This window comes from Mustela lutreola, chromosome 17, assembly GCF_030435805.1.
Source record: "Mustela lutreola isolate mMusLut2 chromosome 17, mMusLut2.pri, whole genome shotgun sequence".
Classification (NCBI taxonomy): domain Eukaryota; kingdom Metazoa; phylum Chordata; class Mammalia; order Carnivora; family Mustelidae; genus Mustela; species Mustela lutreola.
Window position 1 is genome coordinate 38,582,867 of NC_081306.1, and position 10,451 is coordinate 38,593,317.

At 42.8% G+C, this 10,451-nt stretch overlaps 1 pseudogene; it reads left to right on the top strand.

The window, feature by feature from the left end:
• Window positions 1–6,267: 6,267 nt before the first annotated feature.
• On the top strand, window positions 6,268–9,745 carry LOC131819397 (large ribosomal subunit protein eL15-like; annotated as a pseudogene).
• The last annotated feature ends 706 nt before the right edge of the window (window positions 9,746–10,451 follow it).

A 10,451-nucleotide genomic window follows, 5' to 3' on the forward strand; every position in this document is an offset into this window, starting at 1 on the left:
TTGTATCTTTGGGGTAAATACCTAGAAGTGCAATTGCAGGGTGTAGGGTAAATCTATTTTCAACTTTTTTAGGAACCTGTTTTCCAGAGTGACTGCACCAGCTTGCATTCCCACCAACAGTATAAGAGGGTTCCTTTTTCTCTGCATCCTCACCAACATCTCTCGTTTCCTGACTTGTTACTTTTAACCATTCTGATTGGTGTGAGGTGGTATCTCCTTGTGGTTTTGTTTTGTATTTCCTTGATGCTAAGTGATATTGAGCATTTTTTCATGTGTCTGTTGGCCATTTGTAAGTCTTCTTTGGAGAAATGTCTGTTCATGTCTTCTGCCCATTTCTTGATTGGATTATTTGTTTTTTGGGTATTGAGTTGGAGAAGTTCTTTATAGATTTTTGGGTGCTAGCTCTTTATCTGATAAGACATTTGTAAATATCTTCTCCCATTCTGTCAGTTGTCTTTGGGTCTTGTAGACTGTTTCCTTTGCTGTACAGAGGTTTTGTGTCTTGGTGAAGTCCCAATTTTGGCCTTTGTTTCTCTTGCCTTTGGAGATGTGTCTAGCAAGAAGTTATGCAACTGAGGTCAAAGGGCTTGCTGCCTGTGTTCTCTTCAAGGATTTTGATGGATTCTTATCTCACATTTAGGTCTTTCATCCATTTTGAGTCTATTTTTTGTGTATAGTGTAAGGAAACAGTCCAGTTTCATTCTTCTGCATGTGGTTGTGCAATTTTCCCAATACACTTTGTTGAAGAGACTGTCCTTTTTCTCATTGGATATTCTTTCCTGCTGTGTCAAAGATCAGTTGACCATAGAGTTGAGGCCCTGTTTCTGGGCTCTCTATTCCATTCCATTGATCTATGGGTTTGTTTTTGTGCCAGCACCATACTGCCTTGTTGATTACAGCTTTGTAATAGAGCATGAAGTCTGAAATTGTGATGCCACCAGCCTTGGTTTTCTTTTTCAACATTCCTTTGGCTGTTTGGGGTCTTCTCTGGTTCCATACAAATTTTAGAACTATTTGTTCCAGCTCTGTGAAAAAAGTAGATGGTATTTTGATAGGGATTGCATTGATTATATGGATTGCTCTAGGTAGCATAGACATTTTAACAATATTTGTTCTTACAATCCATGAGCATGGAACATTTTTCCATTTCTTTGTGTCTTCCTTAGTTTCTTGCATGAGCATTCTGTAGTTTTCTGAGTATAGATCCTTTGTCTCTTTGGTTATGTTTATTCCTAGGCATTTTATGGGTTTTGGTACAATTGTAAATGGAACCAACTCCTTAATTTCTCTTTCTCTGTCTCATTGTTTGTGAATAGAAATGCAACTGATTTCTGTGCATTAATTTTATATCCTGGCACTTTGCTGAATTCCTGTATGAGTTCTAGAAATTTGGGGGTAGAGTCTTTTGGGTTTGCCACATAGAGTATCATGTCATCTGTGAAGAGTAAGAATTTGACTTCTTTTTTGCCAATTTGGATGCCCTTTATTTCTTTTTGTTGTCAACAAGAAAGATCTCAAATATACAACTTAACCTTACACCTAAAGGAGCTGCAGAAAAATAGCAAACAAGGCCTAAACCCACTAGCAGAAGAGAATGAGTAAAGATTAGAGTAGAAATCAATGAAATAGAAGCCAAAAGAACAATAGAACAGATCAACTAAACTAGGAGCTGATTCTTTGAAAGAATTGATAAGATAGACCCCTGGCCAGACTCATCCAAAAGAAAAGAGAAAGAACTAAATAAAAACATGAATGAAAGAAGAGAGATCACAACCAACACTGAAGATAAGCACAAACACTCATAAGTTATAAGGAACTATATGCCAACAAATTAGGCAATCTGTAAGAAATGGATGCATTCCTAGAGAAGTATAAACCGCGAAAACTGAAACAGGAAGAAATAGGAAACCTGAACAGATCCATAACCAGCAAGGAAATTGAAGCAGTGTTAAAAAAATTTCCCCAGACACAGGAGTCCCGGCCTGGATGGCTTCACAGGGGAATTCTACCACACATTTAAAGAAAAATTAATACCTATTCTTCTAAAGCTGTTTCAAAAAATAGAAATGGAAGGAAAATTTCCAAACTTGTTCTATGAAGCCAACATAACCTTGAACCCCAAACCAGACAAAGACCCCACCAAAAAGAAGAATTACAGACCAATATCCCCGATAAACATGGTTGCCAAAATTCTCACCAAGACACTAGCCAGTGGGATCCAACAGTACATTAATACTATTCTTTACGACGACCAAGTGGGATTTATTCTTGGCTTCAAGGGTGGTTCAACATCCACAAATCAATCAATGTGATATACCACATTAATAAAAGAAAGAACAAGAACCATATGATCCTCTCAATAGATGTGGGAAAAGCCTTTGAGAAAGTATGGCATCCTTTCTTGATTAAAGTTCTTCACAGTGTAGGGATAGAGAGAACATATCTCAATATCATAAAAGCCATCTACGAAAAGCCCACAGCGACTATCATTCTCAATGGGGAAAACTGAGTGCTTTTCCCCCAAGGTCAGAAACACACCAGGGATGTCCACTCTTACCACTGTTATGCACCATAGTCCTAGAAGTCCTAGCCTCAGCAATCAGACAAGAAAAAGGGATTAGTCTTTATAAGAAGAGGAAGACACCAAAGGGCACTCTGTTTCTCTGCCATGTGAGGACACAGCATGTACGTGGCCATCTACAAGCCGGCAAGATGGCCCTCACCAAGAATGGAACCTCCCAGCACCTTGATCTTGGATTTGGAGCCTCTAGAATAGTGAAAAAGAAATGTTGTTCAAGCTGCCTGGTCTGTGGTGTTTCATTATGACAGCCCAGGATGACACAGACACCCTCAGAGTGCAAATGGGTGTTTCGCTGGTAGGGATGTCTGCAGACCTGGGTCCCCATTTCTGACCCTCTGCTTCTCGGAGGGAAGGGTGCCTAAAGCACAGGTTGGTACTTCTTAGAGAGTATGCCCCCAAAGTGCCAAGATAATCACCTCCTACCTTGCTGCTACAGAGACCCATTGTGGGGATCAGAGAGCAAACATAACCACACACACACAGACATGACTACCTTTTCTCTCCTATGAACTTTACCATGTTGTGTTGGCCTTCAAGCTTAGAGAAGGGAAGCAGACTAACTTGTCTGGTGTCCATATGTGGATGTCGCACTCTTTTTGGAGTAATGAAAATGTTCTAAATTTGATTATGGTGATGGTTGCACAACTCTGAATATACCAAAGCCATTGAATTGTACACTTTATTTTAAATTTTATTAATTTTTAAAAAAAAACAATTGCTATACCCAGTGTGGGGCTTGAATTCATAACCTTGAGATCAGGAGTGATGTGCCCTTCCAACTGAGCCAGCCAGGAGTCCTGAATTGTATACTTTATTTTTTTTAAAGATTTTATTTTTATTCATTTGACAGAGAGAAATCACAAGTAGATGGAGAGGCAGGCAGAGAGAGAGAGAGAGAGGGAAGCAGGCTCCCTGCTGAGCAGAGAGCCCGATGCGGGACTCGATCCCAGGACCCTGAGATCATGACCTGAGCCGAAGGCAGTGGCTTAACCCACTGAGCCACCCAGGCGCCCCCCGAATTGTATACTTTAAATGGATGGATATTATGGCATATAAGTTGTACCTCAATAAGGTGCTTAATTAAGTGGTTTAATTCTATGCTAAAGCCAGCTAAAGGGGAGAAATGGAGTAACGGGATGGGAGCTAGGGAAGCCTAAGTTATGGACAGACAGGCCACACTCAGTGGTTCTTAGCACAGGGTAGGAGGTAGCTGGACTGACTCTTAGGGGGCATTTGGAAATGTAGGTGTTGGTTGGTTGATTCTGTGACTTGGGAAGTGCCATTGACATTGAGAGGGGAGAGCCAGAGAAGCTAAACACCCTACAATGCCTACATCAGTCCTGCACACTAAGAATTGTCCCACCTACTAGCACCCCATTTCCTAACCCCTCCCTCCAGCCAAAAAACTCTGCTCAAGGGAGATTTCTTGATGTTAACATTTACGTATTTCAGTACGTTTATGCACAAGGCTTTGAAAAGCTTTGTTGCATTTTTGCAACCATAGGAATAAATTTCACAACAGTTTCCATGCCTGCAGCTTTGTGAGGTATAACTGACAAAGTTGTAAGATATTTAAGGTATAGGGGCACCTGGCTGGCCCAGTTGGTTAGGCATCTGCCTTTGGCTCAGGTCATGATCCCAGGGCTCAGGTCATGATCCCAGGGTTTTGGGATCAAGCCCCAAGTCAGGCTCCCTGCTCAGTAGGATGTCTGCTTCTCCCTCTCCCCACTGCTCGTGCTTTCTGTCTCTCTATCTCTCTCTCAAATGAATAAAATCTTAAAAAAAATAATGTATACATCATGATAAAGGATTTCCTCCCAACTAGTTCATTAGGACATCCATCCCCATATGTGTGTGTGTGTGTGTGTGTGTGTGTGTGTGTGTGTGTGTGTGTATTTGGTGAGAATATTTAAGTTCTACTTTCTTAGCAGATTTCAATTATACAATACAGTGCTCTCAACTATAGTCACTATGTATGCATTAGAATCCCAGACCTTATCTATCTTAGAGCTGAAAGTTTGTACCCTTTTACTAACATCTCAATCCCCAGCCCCGACCACTTTTCTGCTTTTCTGTTTCTAGGGGTTCGACTTTCTTTTTTTTTAAGATTCCACATATAAGTGATGTCACGTAGTATTTGCCTTTTGTCTTTCTGACTTATTTCACTCCGCATAACGCCTTCAAGCGCCATCCGTATTGTCACAAATGGCAGGATTTCCTTCTTTCTCCTGGCTGAATAACCTTCCATTGCATGTATGTGTATGTATTTCTCATCTTCTTTATTCACGTGACCGCTGATGGACATTGAGGTTGCTTTCACATCTCGGCAGTTGTGGATAATACTGCAATGAGCTCAGGAGAGTAGATGTATCTTCAATATCCTGTTTTCATTTCCTTTGGATGTAGACCCAGCAGTGGGAGTGCTGGATCATATGGTGGTTCTATTTTAGTCTTTTGAGGAATTTCCATACTGTTTTTCTTAGTGGCTGCAGCAATTTACATTCCCACAAATGGAGCAGGAAGCTTCCTTGCTAAGGTTTCTTGTTGTTATCTCTTGCCTTTTGGATGACAGCCATTCTAATAAATGTGAGGTGAGATCTCATTGTGGTTTTGCTTTGCATTTCCTTTTTTTTTTTTTTTTAACTTTATTTTATTTAAGTCATCGCTACACCCCACATGGGGCTTGAACTCATGACCTTGAGATCAAGAGTCGGATGATTTGCATTTCCCTGACGATGAGCGATGAGTGATGTTGAGCACCTTTTCATGTACCTGTTGACCACCTGCTGGTCTGTCTTCCTTGGAAAAATGTCTCTGCGATTTCTTCTGCCCAGGTCTAACCTGGATTTGTTTGTTTGCTCATGGAGTTGTGTGAGTTCTTTGTAGCTTTTGGACTTGAACCGCTTCTTATCAGAGAGATGCAAATAGTTTTTCCCCCATATTCCATAGGTGGCCTTTTCATTTTGCTGGTCGTTTTCTTTGCTGTCCAGAACATTTTTAGCGTGATGTAGTCTATTTTTGCTTTCGTTGCCTTAGCTTTTGGTATCCTGCCTCTGCTTTTGATTCTTGAACCAGATCAAACTCAGCCAAGAGCTGGTCTGTCCTTCAGCCCAGAGGTCCTTACTTCTGTGGGATCTGTTGGCTCTGGTTTCTTCCGTGGGGTCTCACCCAGGTTTTATTTGTTTAGAGGTTATTTTTAGCCGGCTGGACCAGTTTTGTGGTAAATCTTTTGGGTACTTGCATGACATTATTTTTTTTAACTGATCATGACTATTTTAAATGGAGTGAGTATAAGTTCTAGGGCAGAAACATTTCCTTTTTAAGGCGCCGTTCCTCCGGCAGTTAGAAAAACTAATCCAAAAGATTAGCAAAAATAGCCTCTCGTTAAATAGCTTGAATCTGGCGAAATGCAGGCATTTCTTCTGTTCAAAGAACCTCTCCGGGGTGAAAGGAAGAAAGTAGAAAAGCCGAGGGTTGCTGTAGAAGTCTGCGGATAGTGAAGTCCTTACCGGAACCAAAATTTCTTTTGTTTAAAACCAGGAAGCTTACCTTCGTCCGTGATAAACACTATACACCTGGCCCAAAAACCCATCTCCAAAAATTTAAGTCAAAGCAGTCATTCTACTGGGAAGAAAAGGTCTTTGCTTTGAATCAGGGGGCAGCCAGCGGCGCAAAGTTAAGCCCAGATGGGTGGTTCCAAGTTGGTCCAGGAGCTACGGAGGAAGACGCAGTTGGTGTAATGTGCCTTCTTCTTGGGGTACAAGGCTGGGAGGACCACCAGCTCTCTGCCCTTCACAGCACCCCCCCACACCCCGCATACAACCTGGCCTGATAAAGCATGCAGACCGGGGCACAAGGGCAAGCCAGGTTATATCCTGTATAAGATCCTGGTGAGATGTGGTGGCCACCCAGTGCCTAAGGGCGAGAGCTGCGGCCAGCCTGTCCATCCTGGTGTTCACCAGCTCAAATGCCTGAAGCCTTCAGTCTGTTGCCGAGGAGCGAGCTGGATGTCACAATGGGACTCAGACAGTCTTGAGCTCTTACTGGGTTGGCGAAGAGTTCACGTACAAATTCTTTGAGGTTTTCCTCACGATCCATTCCATAAAGCTATTGGGAGGAATCCTGACACCCAGGGGATCACCAAACCAGTCCATGAGCACAGTGAGATGCGGGGGCTGACATCTACAGGCCCAGAGAACGTGACCTTGGGAAGTGTCCCAAGTTCAAGCAGACCACTGGTGGTTCTCCGGCCGGGGGGGGGGGGGCAGGGGAAGCATACAGAAGAGACAGTCCTTCTGTCCCCGACCTCTCTGCCTGCCTCTCTGCCTACTTGTGATCTCTCTGTCAAATAAATGAATAAAAATCTTTTTTTAAAAAAGTCTTTGCTGAGCAGAGAGCGCAATGCGGGCTCCATCCCAGGCGCCCCAAACTATTCTTTTAGAAATAGCAGTTTCATAAATGGAATATTGGATTCAACCTAAAAATGTGGGCCCTACCTCGTTAACTTTATTATTCCACATACGACCATGAGAAAAGATTAGCATATTCTTCACATTTCCAAGCAAAAGCCAGTGCAATAAGCTTGTTCTTACCAAACCCCTAAAAGCAGCCATCGGAGAGTAAACCAGCAGAGCGTGACCCCACCCCAGTGAAGCTGTAAGTTTCAACACACGCACCAACAATTCTACATGGCCAACTTCTGCATTCCACTTTTATAGAATTTATTTCACACCTATTGAACCAAACAGCATTTTGGTTTTGGGGTTTTTAAAAAAATATTTTATTTATTGGGACGTCTGGGTGGCTCAGTGGGTTAAGCCTCTGCCTTCAGCTCAGGTCGTGATCTGGGGGTCCTGGGATCGAGCCCCGCATCAGGCTCTCTGCTCAGCAGGGAGTCTGCTTCCCCCTCTTTCTGCCTGCCTCTCTGCCTACTTGTGATCTCTCTGTCAAATAAATGAATAAAAATATTTTTTTAAAAAAGAGAATAATTTAAAAGAATGCTACCATTTTTGGGAGAATTGAATAAACCTGGTGTGAGAGGGTTCTCATACGAATGAAATAAATCCTGTTTAGCCTAAGCAGAAGAGAAGGAAGGAAGAAAGCAAGAAAAAGAAAGAAAGAAAAGAAAGAAAGAAAGAAAGAAAGAAAGAAAGAAAGAAAGCAAGCGTGTTAACTTCCTTCGGGTCAGCCTGGGCATCCCTGGTTTATCTCAGTGCATTTAATTGGTTTCTGCATGTGTGGAAATCAGTAGGTCCTGAAGCTTTCTCTACAGCTGTGTGTGTGTGGTGGGGGGCGTACAAGTCTCAGCCCCCCTCAACCCTGGCAGCCACAGGCCCAGAAGCAGGCTTTGCCTTCCAAAACTGTAGGTACACAGAATATTTCCATTTGGGAAGTGGTGGAGGTTGCTTTTTAACTTAAAACAGCTTTGGGAAAAAAAAATGCTAAGTGAAATAAGCCAGACACAAAAGGACCGATATTGTATGATTCTATTTTGGTGAGAGACCTAGAGTAGTCAAAGTCCTAGAGACTAAGTAGAAGGTGGGCGCCAGGTGCTGGGGGAAAGGTAGGGGTGAGTGTTTAATGGGGACAGAGTTGCAGTTCCAGAAGATGAGAAAGTTCTAGGGCACCTGGGTGGCTCAGTGGGTTAAGCCTCTGCCTTCGGCTCAGGTCATGATCTCAGGGTCCTGGGATCGAGTCCCGCATTGGTCTCTCTGCTGGGGAGGGAGCCTGCTTCCTCCTCCTCTCTCTCTCTCTCTCTGCTTGCCTGTCTGCCTACTTGTGATCTCTGTCTGTCCAATAAATAAATTAAAAAAAAAAAAAAAAAGAAGAAGATGAGAAAGTTCTGGAGATGGGGGATGGTGATGGTTGCCCACCTGAATGAATGTGCTTAAAGTCCCTGAACTGGAAACTTAGAACTCGTCAGAATGATAAATTGTATGTTTTGTGTTTTTTATACCGCCCCCCCCACCCCATAACCATCACCATTAGCTGCCAGTGAGCTCCCTAGCTCAGTAGTAAGAATTTGGGGTCAGACATTCAGACCGGGTTTGAATCCCACTTCCACCACTTTGCCATGTGACCTTGGCGAGGCATGTAACCTCTGACCCTCAGTTACCTTCTTCTTCTTCCTCTTCTTCTTCTCTCTCTCTTTTTTTTTAAGAGTTTATTTATTTATTTTAGGGACAGAAAGAGGGAGACAGCGTGCTCAAGTGGGGAGAAGGGCAGAGGGAGAGGGAGAGAATCCCAAGCAGACTGGGCTGAGTGTGGAGCCCAACGTGGAGCTCAGATCTCATGACCCTGAGATCGTGACATGAGCCAACAAACCAAGAGTTGGATGCTCCAGCAACTAAGCCCCCAGGAGCCCCACCTTCTTTATAAAAGGTCTTAATGTCTACACTGTGAGGGGTGTTAGGGAGAATCTTGTGCATAAAGCATGCCAAGTGCTTTGTCCTGTGTTTGCACAAGGTAGACGCCCAACAAATGGCGGATGGAATTGGGAGTAGAGTCGTTGTCTCCTTGAGGGCTTAAGTTCATTTAAATACTACTTAATAATAGTTTAAAAGAATAGCTAGGTCTAATCATGTTAAGATTACTTTTTTTTTTAACTTTCTAGCTAGGAATATGGTTAAAATTAAAATTAAAAACTGGGGCACCTGGCTGGTTCAGTCGGTGGAGCATGTATGTGACTCTTAGTCTCCGGGTCTTGGGTTCAAGCCCCAGGTTGGGTGTGGAGCTTATTATAAAAACAACAACAACAACTAATTCTTGGCTTTGTAGTTGCTGATTTTAAGTGCAGATGTGTCCTAAATATTGTATATGTACCATGGGGGAACCAGGAAGGGTTGTTATGGCTAAAGTTCAGATCTTTAAGATCTTAAGATCTCTTTTAAAGATCAGGTTATTGGTATGGTCACCAGTGTTGGTGGTTAAAGAGAAAGTTCCACAGAAGGAACTATGTGCAATATGTACGTTCTGTCTAGAAAGATTTAAAAGGTGAAAATAAAAAGCTTACGTAGCTGGTCGACTAAGAACATCTGAGTGCCTACTGGCCTGAGTGTGTGGGTTCTCCCATTAGGCAGCCTGGGCGAGTGGCCCAGCCCCATCCCTTCTGAACCATGGCCAGCAGTGGTGTTGAAGATCAGGGACAACTCCAAATGGGTTTAAGGAAGGTCTACTGAATTTATTGGAACAGTAACTTGGGAGGTGTGTTGGGAAACCTGAAAACTACTTCACATGGCACTTGTGTTCCCTTTTTTTTTTTTTTTTAGATCTTTTATTTATTCATTTGAGAGAGAACGTGAGAGCACACAAGTGGGGGGAGGGGAGGGGGGAGATGGAAAGGGGGAGCAGACTCCCTGCTGAGCTGGGAGCCCAGCCTGGGGCTTCATTTCAGGACCCCAAGATCATGACCTGAGCCGAAGTCAGACGCTTGACCCACCGAGCCACCCAGGCGTCCCCTTTGGCCAAGTTATTATATATCCAAGCTTCCCGCTTGCGAGAGTTTGGGGTCCCTCTGCTTTCCTGATTTGACCAGCTACCTTATCAAACAGGACTCAACTTTTAATAACCTATCAGTTCGATCAATTTGTTACTGTTTCCGTTTTGCGTGTCAAATAAAACTAGAAGCTGGAAGACATTAGTTTAAACTGAGCCTTGGTGTCTGATGGAATTGTTTAGGGCTAAAGTTGTTTGTTTAATGTCAGTTGAAGAGGATCAAGACACAAGCATATGTCTTCCTTAAACAAAAATTTTTTTCCTCCTGCTCACAAAGCATCTTTTCAACTGATCACAATACTCAGGTTAATTTGCTTACCAAATTGTATTTCCATATGTTGTTAGTAAAAATTTCTTATTGAGATGAAACTTACAC